The sequence below is a fragment of the Lactuca virosa genome, chromosome 3 (genome assembly GCF_052849685.1).
Source record: "Lactuca virosa cultivar CGN04683 chromosome 3, Lactuca_virosa_CGN04683_v6, whole genome shotgun sequence".
NCBI lineage: Eukaryota > Viridiplantae > Streptophyta > Magnoliopsida > Asterales > Asteraceae > Lactuca > Lactuca virosa.
This window is the reverse complement of record NC_136428.1, coordinates 44,553,489-44,571,359: the sequence shown is the minus strand read 5'-3', so window position 1 is coordinate 44,571,359 and position 17,871 is coordinate 44,553,489.

Here is a 17,871-nt window from a genome sequence, read left to right as displayed (position 1 = left end):
ATTCATTTAGACCATAGATTGGATTAGATCTAAGCTTTGGAGCTCTTGGAATCTAGGAAATCAGCTTAATCCATTTATCTACTGGAAACCTAGTGCCAACGACGTGGCCATAGGTCGCCACGACGTGGCAATTTGGAATTTCCCCGTATGTTTGGCTGGGTGAAGGCCACGACGTGGCGGTCAACTAAACTCAACTCTCGCCGTTGACTTTGAGTTTTGACTTTTGGCATGGGTTGACTTTTTGGTCAATGTTTATTTTTTAGAAGGTGGACTTAGGTTTGCCTTGTGTGGATTAACAGTAGGTGTTAAGCACCTATGATTTGGTAGAAGAGCAGTTAGTTGTGGTCGTCACAGTTTTGAGCTGAGTCTTAGTCGGCCTTGTGATTCAGGTGAGTTTGCTCACTAGACTGTAGGACATTAGGGATTGTATGTGCTTGTAGTCTTTGTGACTCATGTTGTATGTGCTGTATGCATATGTGCCTGTTTGCTATATATATGTGGGGTGAAATAGACTCGGGGGTGAAATAGACCTGGGGGTGAAATAGACTCGGGGGTGAAATAGACCCGATACAACCTTGTGCTGACATATGAGTTGAAATAGAATCTAGGGTAAAATAGACCCGGGGGTGAAATAGACCCAATACAGCTTTGAGCTGACGTATATGTGTGGTATGCGGTATTTTGGGGAACTCACTAAGCTTTGCGCTTACGGTTTTATGTTTATGGTTTCAGGTACTCCTGGTACGAAAAGGAAAGGCCCGACGTGATTACACAACATCCCCCAAAGTTTTCCGCATTGACAATTAATGATATTACTCTGATGTTTAAATAATATAATTACTTTGATCGGTTTTGGAACAACTCGTTTGTATGATTTATTGTTTTAAAATTGAAATTTTTACTATGAATTTGTGGGACGTTACATTTTGATTTTGATTGGGTGGATGCTTCTGGTACATGGTCCTCATTCTGGAAAAAGGATATTTTCTGTAAATCTACTGTTATCAAAAGCATACATTTTCTTATGGTTTCGGGAAAGTGGAATGGTATTACTGTTCCTATTACCTTTGCTAACGTATATGGTCCTTATTATGGTAATGACAAAGTTGTGTTGTGGAACGATCTTCTTAATCTTAAGAACCGTATCAGAGGTATTTAGATTGTCCTAGGTGACTTTAACATGGTAAGACGCATCGAGGAGAGATTCAATTCCAATTTTTGTGCCTCGAGTATGGCTCTGTTCAACCAGTTCATATCTCAAGTCGGGCTTCATGACTTCAATATGGGAGGATCCAAGTTTACTTACATGTCCAGAATTGGAGCCAAATTAAGTAAACCTGACCACATCTTGGTTTACTCTAAGTTTCTCGACTCTTTTCCCTCTGCAGTTGTCACTTCTAATCCCCGTGAGCTCTCTGATCATTGTTCGGTCTCTCTCATCTCGGAGAAATTTGATTCTAGGGCCCTTTACTTCAAGTTTTTCAATTCATGGGTTCTTAATGAGAACATTGACAAAGTGGTCAACGATTCGTGGTCTAATTTTTGGGGTTTTGGGAACGTTTATGCTTACTTAGCTGCTAAATTGAGAAATATCAAGGCTGATATTAGAAAATAAAGGAAAAAGGTGCATTTTAAAGATATAGCGGTGATTAATAACACCAGGTCTATGGTGGCTGAGCTTAGTTGCGAGGCTGAGACACATGGGCTGTCCGTTATTGAACAACAAGATTATTCCGATGGTATGCAGAAAATCATGGAAGTTCAGAAGATGACGGTTCTTGATTTGAAGCAAAAATCTCGCATCAGGTGGACCATTGATGGTGACGAAAACAAATTTTTTTTCCATGGTCATATAAATTGTAAAAACAGGAAGAGCAAGATTAATGGCTTGCTAATAAACGGAAAGTGGACTTCAGATATAAATGAGATAAAGAGTGAAGATTTGAGAATTTTCAGTGAAAGATTCAAAAAATCATGACCCACCAAGCCCAAACTTATCAACCCCCTATTTCGATCCCTTTCGATGAGGGATCCCATTAGACTCGAGCGCTTATCTTTGACGAGGAGATTAAATCTGCCGTTCGGGCGTGTGGCAGCGAACGGGCTTCCAGTCCCAATGGTTTTACCTTCAAATTTCACAAGACTTTCTGGAACACTTTCTTTCATGATGTTATTCATTTTATTGGACATTTCAGGGAACATGGAACTCTCTCATGCGACTGCAACTCTTCTTTCAACACTTTAATTCCAAAATGCAAGGACCCGACTTCTCTTGGAGATTTCCGTTCTATTAGTTTGATTGGTTTCTTATACAAGATTATTTCCAAAATCTTAGCTACTAGATAAAAAACTGTTATGGATCTGGTTGTTGATGAGGTTCAATCCGCCTATGTGGAGGATCATTATATTTTGGATGGGCCCCTGATTATTAATGAAGTGTGTTCCTGGGACAAGAAGTCTAAAAAGAAGGTTCTTCTTTTTAAAGTTGACGTCAACAAAGCGTTCGACTCCATCAACTAGGGATATATTTATTCGGTTCTTATTCAAATGGGTTTTGGTTCTATGTGAAGGTTATGGATGCATGGTTGTCTATCTTCTTCTTGGGCTTCGGTTATTATGAACGGATCTCCTTCTGCCGAGTTCCATGTCTCTAAAGGAGTGAGGCAATCAGAACCATTATCTCCGTTTCTTTTTATCATAGCTATGGAGGGGTTCAATGTTGCGCTCAAGGATGCCAAAGAAAAAGGTCTTTTTTAAAGGCGTTAATTTTCCGGCTTATGATAATTCTTTGTCCCATTTTTCTATGCTGATGACGACTTTTTTTGGCGAATGGCCCATGACTAACATAGAAAATATTGCTCGTATTCTTCGTGGCTTCCAAATTTCTTCTAGGATGAAAGTTAACTCCTCTAAATCTAAGGTTTTTGGCATTGGAGTTAGCTCGATAGATGTGACAACCCGAAAATTTTGATCTTGTAAAGTCAATGCAATCAACCAGAAGTCAGACTTAATTCTATTGCCTTTCAGCCTTGTTAAGGGTCATTCTAATGAGCTCTAAGCCTAGTACATTCAAGGGTCGAGTTTTAGGGAGTATCAACTCGAGATCAGAAGGCTGCACCCGAACCAGAGAACCAAACATTTGAGGTTCACGGCCGCAAACCTAGTTCATGGCCGTGAACTCTCTTCTGGTCGTGATCTATCCCCTTTATGTATAGATTTCCCTCATTTCTTCATCATTCTTCACAATCCCAACTCAAGAACTTCCATTCTTTCTCAAGTATCATCAAGAATTACTCCCATTTCTCTTCCAATTTGTAAGTGATTCTTCCATTTGTTCCTTGATATCCTTCTTAATCTAGTACAACCCTATGATTTCATCCATAAATTCACCACTTTTGTCCAGATCATCAAGATCATCATCTTTCACCAAGAACACACACTCGTTCTTGGTGGCCGTGAACTCCCAAGGGATCCCAAATCGTAAGTGTTTCATCATCCATCTTGTTATTCTTGAAAGACTACTAGATCCTAGCCTTGATTCTTCAAAATTCATCACCATCTTCATGAGCTTGAGGTGTTCACGGCCGTGAACCCTTCATGTGGCCATGAACCCCTCAAGGATGCTTGATAGGACCGTAAACCATTCTTCCTTGGCCGTAAACCCTTCATATGATCATGCTTGGGCCGTGAACACATCATGTGTTCTTGGCCGTGAACACTCTTAGGCCGTGAACACTTCATAGTGTGGCCGTAAACTCCGTTTAGTCAATCACATTTGATTGTAACACTTCATTACAAGTCTTTCCTAGTCCCTAAGGTTGTTTCCTTGCATGCTAGTTGTTTTAAACACTAATTACATGCCTATATATGCCATTATATGTCACTTAGGATTCGTTTGTGCCTCTGGAATTCATTCGTGGAACTTCTCATCCTTACACGAATCTTCAAATCATTTCAAAAATTCATTCAAAGTTATGTTACTTTGTTGTTTATAAAACTCTATTTTTAAAGTACAATCATAACTCAGTAGATAAACGAGTCTTTTCTTCAAGTTCGTATCACTTCAAGTAAACATACTAGTAAACTATAATAGGTATAGTTTAGGGGTTCAGTTCATACTATAACTAGTACAGGGAGGAACATACTATAACTAGTACAGGGAGGAACATACTATAACTATAAGAGAAGAACAAATCATGATTTACATACTTATACTATAAATTCCCAGTAACCTAGGAAGGGAACATATCATTAACTCATTGTTCTAAACAAAAGATGATAATAAACATGGTATAAGGTTATATATATATGGTGCATCTACAAAATGCCATGATTTATATATATATATATATATATATATATATATATATATATATATATATATATATATATATATATATATATATGGGGTACATCTACAAAGTACCAGAGTTATATATGGGGTACATCTACAAAGTACCGGATTTATTTATAAAGGGTACATCTACAAAGTACCAGACAATAATAAATAAAACACAAATATATACAAAACTCACAACAATATCGGCTGAGGCGTTAAGAGTGCAGGATTTCATTACTTCTAGTAATCGTCCAAACAATAGAACAACGCTACATAACTTACTAGTAACATGAACATTCAGTTAGAAGGGGGCCTATAATGCCAACTTTATTTCCTGTTCCTTGTTTGGTTGTGGGATTAAAAGATTCACCCAGTCTACTGTCTAATTGACCTTAGCTATATATATATTCCGTATACACCAAGTAATCATAAGGAGTACCGGGTATGGGTCAGGTCATAGTATACAAATTCAGTAAACCGTTTTCTAGTACAAAACATACTTTTCAGATAGAACATTGAGTAAACTAAACTAGAAACTTATCAGTAAAGGGTTTAACCCATTTTATTAAACTAGTATAACTTAAAGGACCTTTGATGGTTAATTCTATAATACCTTAGCTTATACATCAGGGTTATATATAATTAATATCCGATAGGTAGTTGGATGTGTGCTTTCCGCCTTACTTCCTGTTCCTTGTTTGGTTGTGGGCTTAGGGCAGATTCACACAATTAACCATCCGTTCGATATTAGATTATATATAGCTAGTATAAACTAAGTGATTATAGAAGGAACTATTGTGGTTACCATTTTTACTAAAGATAATAAGGGTTTTTCTTAAAGAATATTTTCATCAAATATAAAGGAACTATTACACTTAACTCCGTGAGTACCAAATGAATACGCTAGGGTTATATACAACAAAGATCTAACAAACAATGGGATATGTGACTTCCGCCTCATTTCCTATTCCTTGTTTGTTTGTGGGCTTAGGGCAGATTCACACAATCGATTGTATGTTTACTCTGGGTTTTATATAACTTGTATCCATTTAGTACCCATAGAAGGGATTGTAGAGCCATTTTTACTTATCTTTCATCATATCAGAAGATATGGGATTTTCTGGAGGAACAGGCGAACTTTTCTAAAAAGAACTTACAACTTACTTTACATCACTAAAATACTTATGAACTCACCAGCTTAAATGTTGATCTACTCTTTCAAAATAACTTGTATTCTAAGGAGACTGGTATACAGGTACGCGCACTGGGATTCACAAGATGGAGCATAGTAGCTTCATGTCTTGTTTTGTTATTTACTTTTGGAGTCTATCTCATGTGAATCACATACCTTGTAAACACTTTAAATATTAATGCAATGGTTGTTAGTTACTTTGATTACTATGATGCATGTCTTGTGATACTAAACATGACGCCCTCCGCCCCCAAACGTTTCCGCCGTTCCGGTTTGGGGGTGTAACAGATTGGTATCAGAGCATTGTTTATAGTGAACTAAGTATATCAACCTATAAAATATATACAACTATAAATGCAATGGGGCCGAAGTGCTCTGGATAATAATATATTTTAAAAATATAACAATATTTTATAAAAGTATACATACATGCTTATACATGTCTACATACTAGAACAAGTATCACAAGAAGACCAGAACAGAAGTATTTAAAGGTTGAACACTGCGGTCAAACCTGGGCAGTTATGTAATCATATCCGGGATCAATATAGCCTGATCACCTATATTCATTCGAGATGTGACCGACATGTGTTTGGGAGTGATGTGGTGTTGCAACAGTCTTAAAACTTACTTTCTCTATTCAAGAGATTTCTAGATCAGAACATAAAGTTAAAATACTATGGGAGTATTTTATGATACTATAAGACAACAACAAGTTTAAAACATACCAAGTTCAATACATTAAAATACTATATGAGTATTTTAGGCACTATAAATAACTTATGTAAGAATTTAAAAGACTCTTCTGGTAGGTCTATGATTTCAGAGTGTATACTTCCAAGGTTTTATATAATTGAGATTTTATAGACTTAGAATTTGTGATCTATGCTTCACTACCTGTTCCTTGTTTGGTTGTGGTTTTGGAGTAGGATCACTTATTCGAAGGTCTATTTAATTTTAAATTATATACAACTTGTATACATTGCGTGGTTATAGGAGGACCTAGTAAGGATCACCCCATAAAGTTTCACCTATTCTCATAGATTCTTTAGACACTTCCATTCTCGCACGACAAACCCAGATAGATGTAACCACTCAATCATAACAGTCAGCAGAGGAGTCAATGAGGAACAAGAAGAGATTCAAAATGAGTTTCCAAAAAGTGATCAGCCAGAGAAACTAAAACGTCTTATGCGTCACACTAAGAAATAATACCCAAGAATGACTTAGTCAGCTAGTGAATACACTACTCACACTAAGTGTTAGGATTATTTTCTTATTTTCATTCAACTGGTAACAATTATTCAATTCACACATATTCATTCGAGGATAGCCACTTCTGATTCATAAAGTTTATTTTATATAGACTCCCTTATGAATTGTTTTCAGAACCCTATGAAAGTCAGAACCAGATACATTCAGAACTAGGATAACTTAGTCTTTTAGCTGTCGGCTTATATCCACTACTATAGACTAATTTCCATATCATCTTTGTATTATTTTTAGCAAGATGCCTCCTCGTAGATCAAACAGGCGCACTACTCCGATAACTCCAACTCAAACACCACTACCCCCTCCACAATTCGATCCTGCTGCTCTCCAAGCAGCGATATCAGCCGCAGTAGCAGCTGCTCTATCTCACATCACCGAAGGTGGAACCTATGGATCTGGTAGCGGTACCCACTTAACCAACCCCGGAGTTACCCACGGACACCCGTGAGAGTGTTCGTACAAAGACTTCATGAACTACAAACCCAAATCCTTTAATGGAAATGGGGGAGTCATTGCTCTGATGCGATGGTTCGAGAAAACAGATTCGGTCTTCGAAATCTGTCTGTGCCCAGAAGGAAGCAAAGTGAAGTTTTCTTCCTGTACTTTCTCCGACAGAGCCCTAACATGGTGGAATAGCCATGTTAAGTCACTGACCCTATCAATGGCTAACTCAATAGGTTGGGAGAACCTAAAAGAGATGATGTTGGAAGAATACTGCCCGAGGAGCGAAGTCCAAAAGCTGGAACAAGAACTATGGGAGCACACCATGTTCGGCTCAGACATAGTGACCTACACTTACTGGTTTAGCGACCTGGTAGCACTATGCCCCGGGATGGTTACCCCGGAGACTAAGAAGATAGAAAGGTACATCTGGGGTTTATCTACCCCGATTCAAGGAGATATACTGTCTTCTAACCCAACTACATTCGATAGCGCTAAACGCCTGGCCCAACAACTCATTGACCATGGAGTCCGCCATGGCGTTGAGGTCCCTGTTCCCGATCCATCAAAGGAAGGGGACTATAAACGAAAGTCGGGGAAAAAAAAGGAAAGAGCGAACAACACAGGAAACCCCGCAGGAGAAACAAATGGGTACTATATACACCGCCACAACACCTGCTACCCCAGCACCTGCCAGTCGATATGCTGGAACTCTCCCGAAGTGTGATGGGTGTAACTACCACCACACCAGAGTATGTCAGGAAATGCAATGCCTGAATTGCCACAGGAAGAGGCACACTTCCCGGTTCTGCAGGGCACCAGCACAACCGATCTCCCAAGTCCCCGAAATAGAAGTAAGCCAAGCCTATTATGGCTGTTGTGAGACAGGGCACTACATGAGGGACTGCCTGATAGCGAAGAACTCAGGCGCGGATGGGCGAATTCTGATGATCACCGCAGGAGAAACTACCCCGGAGTCCCCAGCAACCAACGGTACGTCTTCGAAATAATAATTACTTTAAAATTTAATTTATATGTATATAAGATTAAAACTTGGGGAACACATTTAAAAGTAATTATAATAACTCACTCATATGAACAAGTCACAACATTCATGAGAGAACTAAAGATCCGTTCAGGGAAGCTATGATGGCTTAGTATGTACATCAGGGTTGTGCATAGCTAAGATTCTGCAGACTTAGAGTGAGTGATTCCGCCTTAATTCATGTTCCTTGTTTGGTTGTGGATTTAGGACAGAGCCACTCAGTCGACCGTCTTATTCATCTTAATTATACATAACTTGTATATGCCGGGCGATCATAGAGGTACCGAGGAGGATCATAATATAGAGTATCGACACTAGTTATCAAAACACTTTCACTATTTGTACTCGCTCATCGCGGTACGATTTGTGGCATTAGTAATATCAAGGGGAAAACAGAAAGCACTAGAACGTTTACACATAGTACATTGTCGAGCACACTCGGGATACACCATCGTATAACAAACGTTTCTTTTAAATCGGCCTAACATTTGTTTCTGTAAAGATTCCATTGTCATCATTCGTCATGGATTGGCGTGGTCCTCACCATACTAAGTTCATATATTTCGAAATTCCATCGCCTTAACCGTCAAACTCACGAAACCCTCATCATTCGTAACGACATCCCGACCCCGACCTCAGAATCGTCTACCTCGTATTCTAAACCCCAAAGTACTCATGCGAGGAGTACCTTGCCCTCCGAAACCTTAACGCCGTATATTCAGCAGACCTTCCCGAACTACCACTCGTCCAGCAGATCAGGTTCAAACATAGTAGCTAAGGACGAATACAGCCCACCTATCACTATTAAGTGTATACGCGAGGGTGGTATATAATTATGATTAGGTAGATTTAGTATGTGTGTTTCCGCCCTATCTCCTGTTCCTTGTTTGGTTGTGGACCTGGGGCAGAGTCGCACATCCGACCGTCTTACTAATCTTAATTATATACGACTTGTATATACGAGGTGATGATAGATGGACTAGGTATGAATCCTATCATGAGCGTAAGGGCAAAGTTGCCAGGTCTGCGAATAAGTATTCTGATTTTCAAAGAAGCGCGACCCCAGGAGTACTGCTAAGAAAGCTAATTTCGGGACGAAATTCCATCTAACGGGGGGATGATGTGACAACCCGAAAATTTTGATCTTGTAAGGTCAATGCAATCAACCAGAAGTCAGACTTAAATCTATCGCCTTTCAGCCTAGTTAAGGGTCATTCTAATGAGCTCTAAGCCTAGTACACTCAAGGGTCGAGTGTTAGGGAGTATCAACTCCAGATCAGAAGGCTGCACCCGAACCAGAGAACCAAACATTTGAGGTTCACGGCCGCAAACCTAGTTCACGACCGCAAACCTAGTTCACGGCCGTGAACTTTCTTCTGGCCGTGATCTATCCCCTTTATGTATAGATTTCCCTCATTTCTTCATCATTCTACACAATCCGAACTCAAGAACTTCCATTCTCTCTCAAGTATCATCAAGAATTACTCCCATTTCTCGTCCAATTTGTAAGTGATTCTTCCATTTGTTCCTAGATATCCTTCTTAATCTAGTACAACCCTATGATTTCATCCATAAATTCACCACTTTTTTCTAGATCTTCAAGATCATCATCTTTCACCAAGAATACCAAGAACACACACTTGTTCTTGGTGGCCGTGAACTCCCATGGGATCCTAAATCATAAGTGTTTCATCATTAATCTTGTTATTCTTGAAAGACTACTAGATCCTACCCTTGATTCTTCAAAATTCATCACCATCTTCATGAGCTTGAGGTGTTCATGGCCGTGAACCCTTCATGTGGCCGTGAACCCTTCAAGGATGCTTGATAGGACCGTGCACCATTCTTCCTTGGCTGTAAACCCTTCATATGATCATGCTTGGGCCGTGAACACATCATGTGTTCTTGGCCGTGAAAACTCTTAGGCCGTGAACACTTCATAGTGTGGCCGTAAACTCCGTTTAGTCAAGCACATGTGATTGTAACACTTCCTTACAAGTCTTTCCTAGTCCCTAAGGTTGTTTCCTTAAATGCCAGTTGTTTTAAACACTAATTAAATGCCTATATATGCCATTATATGTCATTTAGGACTCGTTTGTGCCTCGGGAATTCATTCGTGGAACTTCTCATCCTTACACGAATCTTCAATTGAATCACCCACATAAGGTAAGTTCATACCCCTATAATCAATCTTTTAAATGTTTTAAATGCTTTTAAGGGGGGAATACAATTTGAACACAATGATAATTGTGTAAATATTTATCTGTGTTAAACACCTTTTGAAAGGATTTCTTATGATTTTATAAGTTATCAAATCATTTCAAAAACTCTTTCAAAGTTATGTTACTTTGTTGTTTATAAAACTCTATTTTTAAAGTACAATCATAACTCAGTAGATAAACGAGTCTTTTCTTCAAGTCCGTATCACTTCAAGTAAACATACTAGTAAACTATAATAGGTATAGTTTAGGGGTTCAGTTCATACTATAACTAGTACAGGGAGGAACATACTATAACTAGTACAGAGAGGAACATACTATAACTATAAGAGAAGAACAAATCATGATTTACATACTTATACTATAAATTCCCATTAACCTAGGAAGGGAACGTATCATTAACTCATAGTTCTAAACAAAATATGATAATAAACATGGTATAAGGTTATATATATATATGGTGCATCTACAAAATGCCATGATTTATATATATATATATATATATATATATATATATATATATATATATATATATATATATATATATATATATATGGGGTACATCAACAAAGTACCGGAGTTATTTATGGGGTACATCTACAAAGTACCAGATTTATTTATATAGGGTACATCTACAAAGTACCGGACAATAATAAATAAAACACAAATATATACAAAACTCACAACAATATCGACTGAGGCGTTAAGAGTGCAGGATTTCATTACTTCTACTAATCGTCCAAACAATAGAACAACGCTACATAACTTACTACTAACATGAACATTCAGTTAGAAGGGGGCCTATAATTCTAACTTTATGATTCCTCAGTAGATACATCAGGGATATATATTAATCGGGTCCGGTAGACAGTAGAATGTGTGTTTTCCGCTTGATTTCCTGTTCCTTGTTTGGTTGTGGGCCTAAAAGATTCACCCAGTCTACTGTCTAATCGACCTTAGCTATATATATTCCGTATACACCAAGTAATCATAAGGAGTACCAGGTATGGGTCAGGTCATAGTATACAAATTCAGTAAACCGTTTTCTAGTACAAAACATACTTTTCAGATAGAACATTGAGTAAACTAAACTAGAAACTTATCAGTAAAGGGTTTAACCCATTTTATTAAACCAGTATAACTTAAAGGACCTTTGATGGTTAATTCTATAATACCTTAGTTTATACATCAGGGTTATATATAATTAATATCCGATAGGTAGTTGGATGTGTGCTTTCCACTTTACTTCCTGTTCCTTGTTTGGTTGTGGGCTTAGGGCAGATTCACACAATTAACCATCCGTTCGATATTAGATTATATATAGCTAGTATAAACTAAGTGATTGTAAAAGGAACTATTGTGGTTACCATTTTTACTAAAGATAATAAGGGTTTTTCTTAAACAATATTTTCATCAAATATAAAGGAACTATTACAGTTAACTCCGTGAGTACCAAATGAATACACTAGGGTTATATAAAACAAAGATCTAACAAACAATGAGATGTGTGACTTCCGCCTCATTTCCTGTTCCTTGTTTGGTTGTGAGCTTAGGGCAGATTCACACAATCGATTTTTTGTTTGCTCTGGGTTTTATATAACTTGTATCCATTTAGTATTCATAGAACGGATTATAGAGCCATTTTTACTTATCTTTCATCATATCAGAAGATATGGTATTTTCTGGGGAACAGGCGAACTTTTCTAAAAAGAACTTACAACTTACTTTACATCACTAAAATACTTATGAACGCACCGGCTTAAATGGTGATCTACTCTTTCAAAATAACTTGTATTCTCAGGAGACTAGTAGACAGGTACGCGCACTGGGATTCAGAAGATGGAGCATAGTAACTTCATGTCTTGTTTTGTTATTTACTTTTGGAGGCTATCTCATGTGAATCACATAGCTTGTAAACACTTTAAATATTAATGCAATGGTTGTTAGTTACTTTGATTACTATGATGCATGTCTTGTGATACTAAACATGACGTCCTCCACCCCCGAACGTTTCCGTCGTTCCAGTTTGGGGGTGTGACAATAGAGACTAGTAACTGGGGTCGATTTTTGGGTTGCATCTTGGGTTCTTTTCCCTTATATTATCTTGGCGTTCCCGTTGGATCCAACGTGAATCTTGTTAAGAATTGGAAATCAGTTATTGATAGATTTCATGCCAAGATTTCTTCTTGGAAATCCAATACTCTTTTTTTTGGGGGACGTCTCACCCTTGTCAAGGCTATTTTGGGCATCATTCCTACATATTATTTCTCTCTTTTCAAAGCTCTGAATGGTGTTATTGATTCTACTGAGAAAATTAGAAGGAAGTTCTTATGGGGTGGTGTTGAAGAGAAGAAAAAAATTCACTGGGTTTCTTGGAATAAGGTCATTGCTCTGAAGGATAAAGGTGGGATAGGAGTGGGATCGATTTATGCTCTTAATATTGGCCTCTATAGGCCAAGGCGATTGATGGAATTCATAGACTTGAGGGCAAGCCTATTGATCAGCTGTCTAGGAAATATATCACGGGTGTATGGAACAATAATGCTAATGCAGCCAATGACCTGTCGAAATTCAACCTTTACTTCCATTCCATCTTCTCTTACTCTCCCAACTCGTTGGTTCAAGATGATAATAGGTGTATATGCACGGTCTCTCGTGATGGTAGATATTCAATTGATGTTTTAAGGGATAAAATCGATCACAACCCATCCCTTCTTAGTGGCTCTAAATTTATATGTTACAAAGAAACTCCCTTTAATGTCTCTTGCTTTGTGTGGAGAGCCTCTCTTGGTCGTATTCCTTCTGCTATTTCTCTTGTCCACCGTGAAGTTTCTCTTGCTTTGACTGCTTGTGGATAGTGTGGGGACCTTTCGAAAAACGTTGATCACATCCTCATTAATTGTTCTTTTGCCGTGAACATTATAAATTGGATTTGGCAATAGTGTGGCAATTTTTAGTTTTCTCCATCGACTGTTGAAGACCTTCTCTCGTTTGCTGCCAACTACGGAAGGAATGAAAAAAATGAGGATCCTCTTTAATGTTATATGTCATGGATTGATGTGGAATCTTTTGAAATCAAGGAACGAGAAATGTTTAGGCAACGTTATATGTCCCATGCTCAGGTTGTTGGATTAATGTCTAAGTCCATAACTATAATTGGTAAGACTTGACCCGACCCGGCATGGTCCATTTGGGTTGCATGGCATCATGCATTTGGATAGACTATAATGAGAGAAATAACACTTAAGGTTGGTTAATATATTATAAGTTCTAATATATTAATAAGGTTATTTAATTAGTATTGATCAAGAATTAATTTGGAATTAATTAAGTGATCAAAAGGAGACTAATTAAATATATGGGTTGATTGTGTAAATCATTTATTCTTATATATGTGGGCTTGTGATCCAAGATTCGTTATGTTGGACTAAGTCCATGGGGTGACCCATGGATACTCCATGGAGGTTAAAATCCATGGAGCATAAGGTATGGGTAAAGTTATGAGTTACATGGTGTAACCCTAATAGCCACCATATAAAAGAATCCCATGGCTCAAGAAATCGTGCACTAATGTGTGAGTGTGAGGGCTAGACGATTTCAAGGAGTGTTCAAGTTTCTCTTAAGTTATTCCAAGTGTATTTGGTGTTGTGTGAACGATTTGAGGTGTCACACTTGGGGCACTAGGCACTCAAGCTTCATGAAGACATTCTACATCAAAGAGGTACGTATTCTATCTTATTATTTATTATTTTGTATGCTAGATTAGGATAATACCTTGGATGTTCATAATTGTATGTATAATAGAGAAAACATAGATCCAATGTATTTAGGGTTGCATGTACGCTTAGGAGTGTTAGAATGCTCATAACCCAACAGTGGTGTCAGAGCCAGGTTTGTTTTCTTGTTATACTTGCAAAAGTAGCTGAAAAATCGAGTTGGATGCATATATTCAATTGTTTTGGCTAGAATTGGACTAGGAACATTACCCTAAGATGTTTTTGGACTTATAAACTTGTTTTGGTGTGGTAATGTTCATGCTAATCCAATTTCTAAGATAATTGTCATATTTTCAAGATTTGTATTAGTTTGTATGTTCATGCTAATTTCTTGAAGATTGATGATTTGAATTATCTTGTTCTTATGAGGTTCTTAGATTAATAGAAAAGTTGTGTGAAATAGTTGTTTTCAATCCATTTTAATCTAAGAGTTGATTCCAAAGTGTGTTTTTGTAACTTGTCCTCAAGTTATATGAAAAGTCACATTTAAGAATCATAAAACTCATAAAAGTTGGCAAAGGTTACAAAATGAAGAGTCTAGTTCTAATTAAATGGTTTTATGACTCCATAACTTGTCCTCCAGTTATGGAGGTTCAAGAGTCTCTTCATTAAATTAAAAAAAAAGTGTAACCTTAATTAGTTCCATAAGTTACAATAAAAAAAGTTATTTTTTTTATTAATTAGTTTAAAGTCTTCCATAACTTGTCCTCAAGTTATGGAACTTGAAGAGTTTTTTTTTTTTTTTTTTTTTTTTTTTTTTTTTTTTAATTAAAACTACTTTAAACTCATAAGTTATGGAATTAATTAGTTTTGAATAGTTTCAAAACTTGCCCTCAAGTTTTGGAATTTGAAAAGTTTTCACTTATGAATACTTTAATTCCAAGTTAGCCCTTAGAATTTTAAAAGTTAAAATTCAACCCTTATACTTTATAATATTATAAGTTAATAATATTTATATATATGTATAAGAGTAAAGTCAGTCTTACCGTTAGTAGGCCTCATTCACGAAGCCGGTCTATAAGGGGGGTATAAGGTTACTGCCTATAAAATGGCAGTTTAATGGGTGTCCACTCTCACCCACCGCTTCCTTGATTGGTGGAGGGTCGTTAGCCGAACGGGTAGGACAAGGACTATAATTCTCCTTTCATTAAAAGTATTAATGATAAATACTAAGTAACTAAACTCTTATTAATACCCAATCTTAGTTACTTAGGAAAATGTGAATTTGGTGCTAACCCATGAAATTACACTTTGCACTTTGCTTAAGTCGTTAGTGGAGTGTGTGTGGTTAACCGGCACACTAACCTGGACTTAACAAGGTAGGCAAAGGGTAACTTAATATTTATCATAGTATCGGTGGAGCGTGTGTGGTTAACCGGCACACTGATTAAGGGGTAAATATTAAGGGTACCAAGTATATTTGCATGGTTATTCACACCTTGTTTTGTGATCCTCGGCATTCCAGTCACAACACCTGAAGGGCACACTCGAGATTGAAACATGCCTTTGAACAGTTCAATGAATCTCAAAGATCTAGGATTTTCAAATCCAATTAAAACCTAATAAATTATTTCGTTTTTCATGGTGGAAATTGGTGAATAGTCATTCACCTACCTTCAAATATTTTATAGCTTGGATTACGGCATCCCTCTTCTAAGTTATAAAATAGTTTGTTGGGTCCTAGCCTTAATATTTCATACTGGGTGTCATATTAAGGACTTTAAATCAACTATCTTGAATATCTCCCAAAAAGATGTCTGGTCTAGACATTTATGATCTTCCCAAATCTCTTGAAACAAGATTTCCTAAATGAAGATGATGTCCCATGGATATCATACTTCTTTCACCTCCTCCAATTATTATCCCTAACCCACAAGTTCCTAAAAAGTTTAAGGTCACTCAAGCCCTATTGGCAAGGCAAGGTCTAGGTGTGATCATATCTTGGAGATGTAGTCACATATTGACAAGCCGGGAGAGTTGGGTGTCAAAGTCTTGAGAAAGTTGGTGGCTCAACTACTTTCTAAGTCACATAGTGAGTTCTTTTGGGAATCCTATGAAACAGACTAAGACAAGACCCTTAATGATCTTATCTATTTGCTAAGATCAACTTCCTAAAACGCTATGGACATTGACAATTATGACATTGGATATCCAGTAAAGCTCTCTCTTCCCATTGGAAAGGGATCGGCCATAGTCAACTCGGTTGATCCAATGGTAAAGAGAAAGGCGAAGTCTGAGATAGTCCCATTATCAAGGGTCCATAGGTAACTATTGCCAAAGGAAGGGGCATTGGTTACGAAGCTGCCAAATTTACCTAAGGATGTTAAAGTCAATAAGTTTGGCTTTACTTCAGGTAAAGTCCATTGTCTAACTCTATTAAGTACATGCTGATTCTGATCGCGAAGATGGATTTCAATCGCATGGTTCGGTGATCAGAATTTTGGGCTATTACTTAAGAGTTATGATATTTATATTGCTTAGGAATAGATAACAACAAGGTTTTCATATGGATTGTAAGGATAAGTTTTTCCGCAAAGTTTTAAAATAAAAGAAAAAGGTTTTGATTTTATTTATTTTAAGTATCCTTACAATGGCATTTGTGAAAAGTTGTTGCTTATAAGATTCCATTGATAGCAATATTGGAAAAATGGATTTGATTCTTTCGGTTGTGGTAGTGTCTAATATTACCAAATAAGGAAAGATTATCATCACCCAAGGTTCATTTGGACCGAAACTTGGAATCATGCAAGTTGTATAGTATGATGAATGAGAACTTTCAGCTTGGAAAATTAAGAGTAATTCCTTATGTGAATAAGGAAAGGACTAAGGGATCGAGTACACATTCTTGTGGACTGGTCAAGTCCACCACAAAAGATCAAGAAGACTATTCGTCATGATTTACTTAAGTTCAGTAAATATGGTTATACTTATAAGTTTAAGTATAAGTCTGTAGCATTGGAGAAGTTTCAATGCGAGACAGAACGAATAAGAAGAATCAAAGTATGGCAGAAAGATAAAAGTTTCTCAAATCTGAAAAGATGGGAGAGTACTTTAGTATCATGTTTATGATCATCTTAATGATTAAGATACCATATCACAATTGGTCCTCTAAAGTCATCTTAGTGCATTCTTATGACTAAGAAGAGGAGTCATGAATTGTTGAAATGGTTAAATCAAAACGATGAGTCATACTTCGTTCCAAAACAATTCTTAGAGTCACACTCCAAGATTGTAACTTGAGTGACATATCTTAAAGAGGGTTTGTTAACAATAGTCAAATGTAAGAGTAAAAGGTTATCTACTCTTGTACATTTGAAATTGGTAAGTTGTGATGTTTTGGATAAAACATAGATCAACTTAGGCCAATTGTGTAAAGTGTTAGTCTTGATAAAGAATCCGCACTATCTCTTGAATATTTGACAAGGGAGTCTTATATGTCAAGAGGACAGTGGGAGTCTTAAAGCTCTTGAAAGTTTCAAGACTTAATCAAGAATAAAACCTAAAGTCCTTCACTAGCACACGACTTGAGGTTTATAACCTATCGTGTTGAAATTTTTGTGCCTATTCAAGTTGGCTTTGCATAGGAG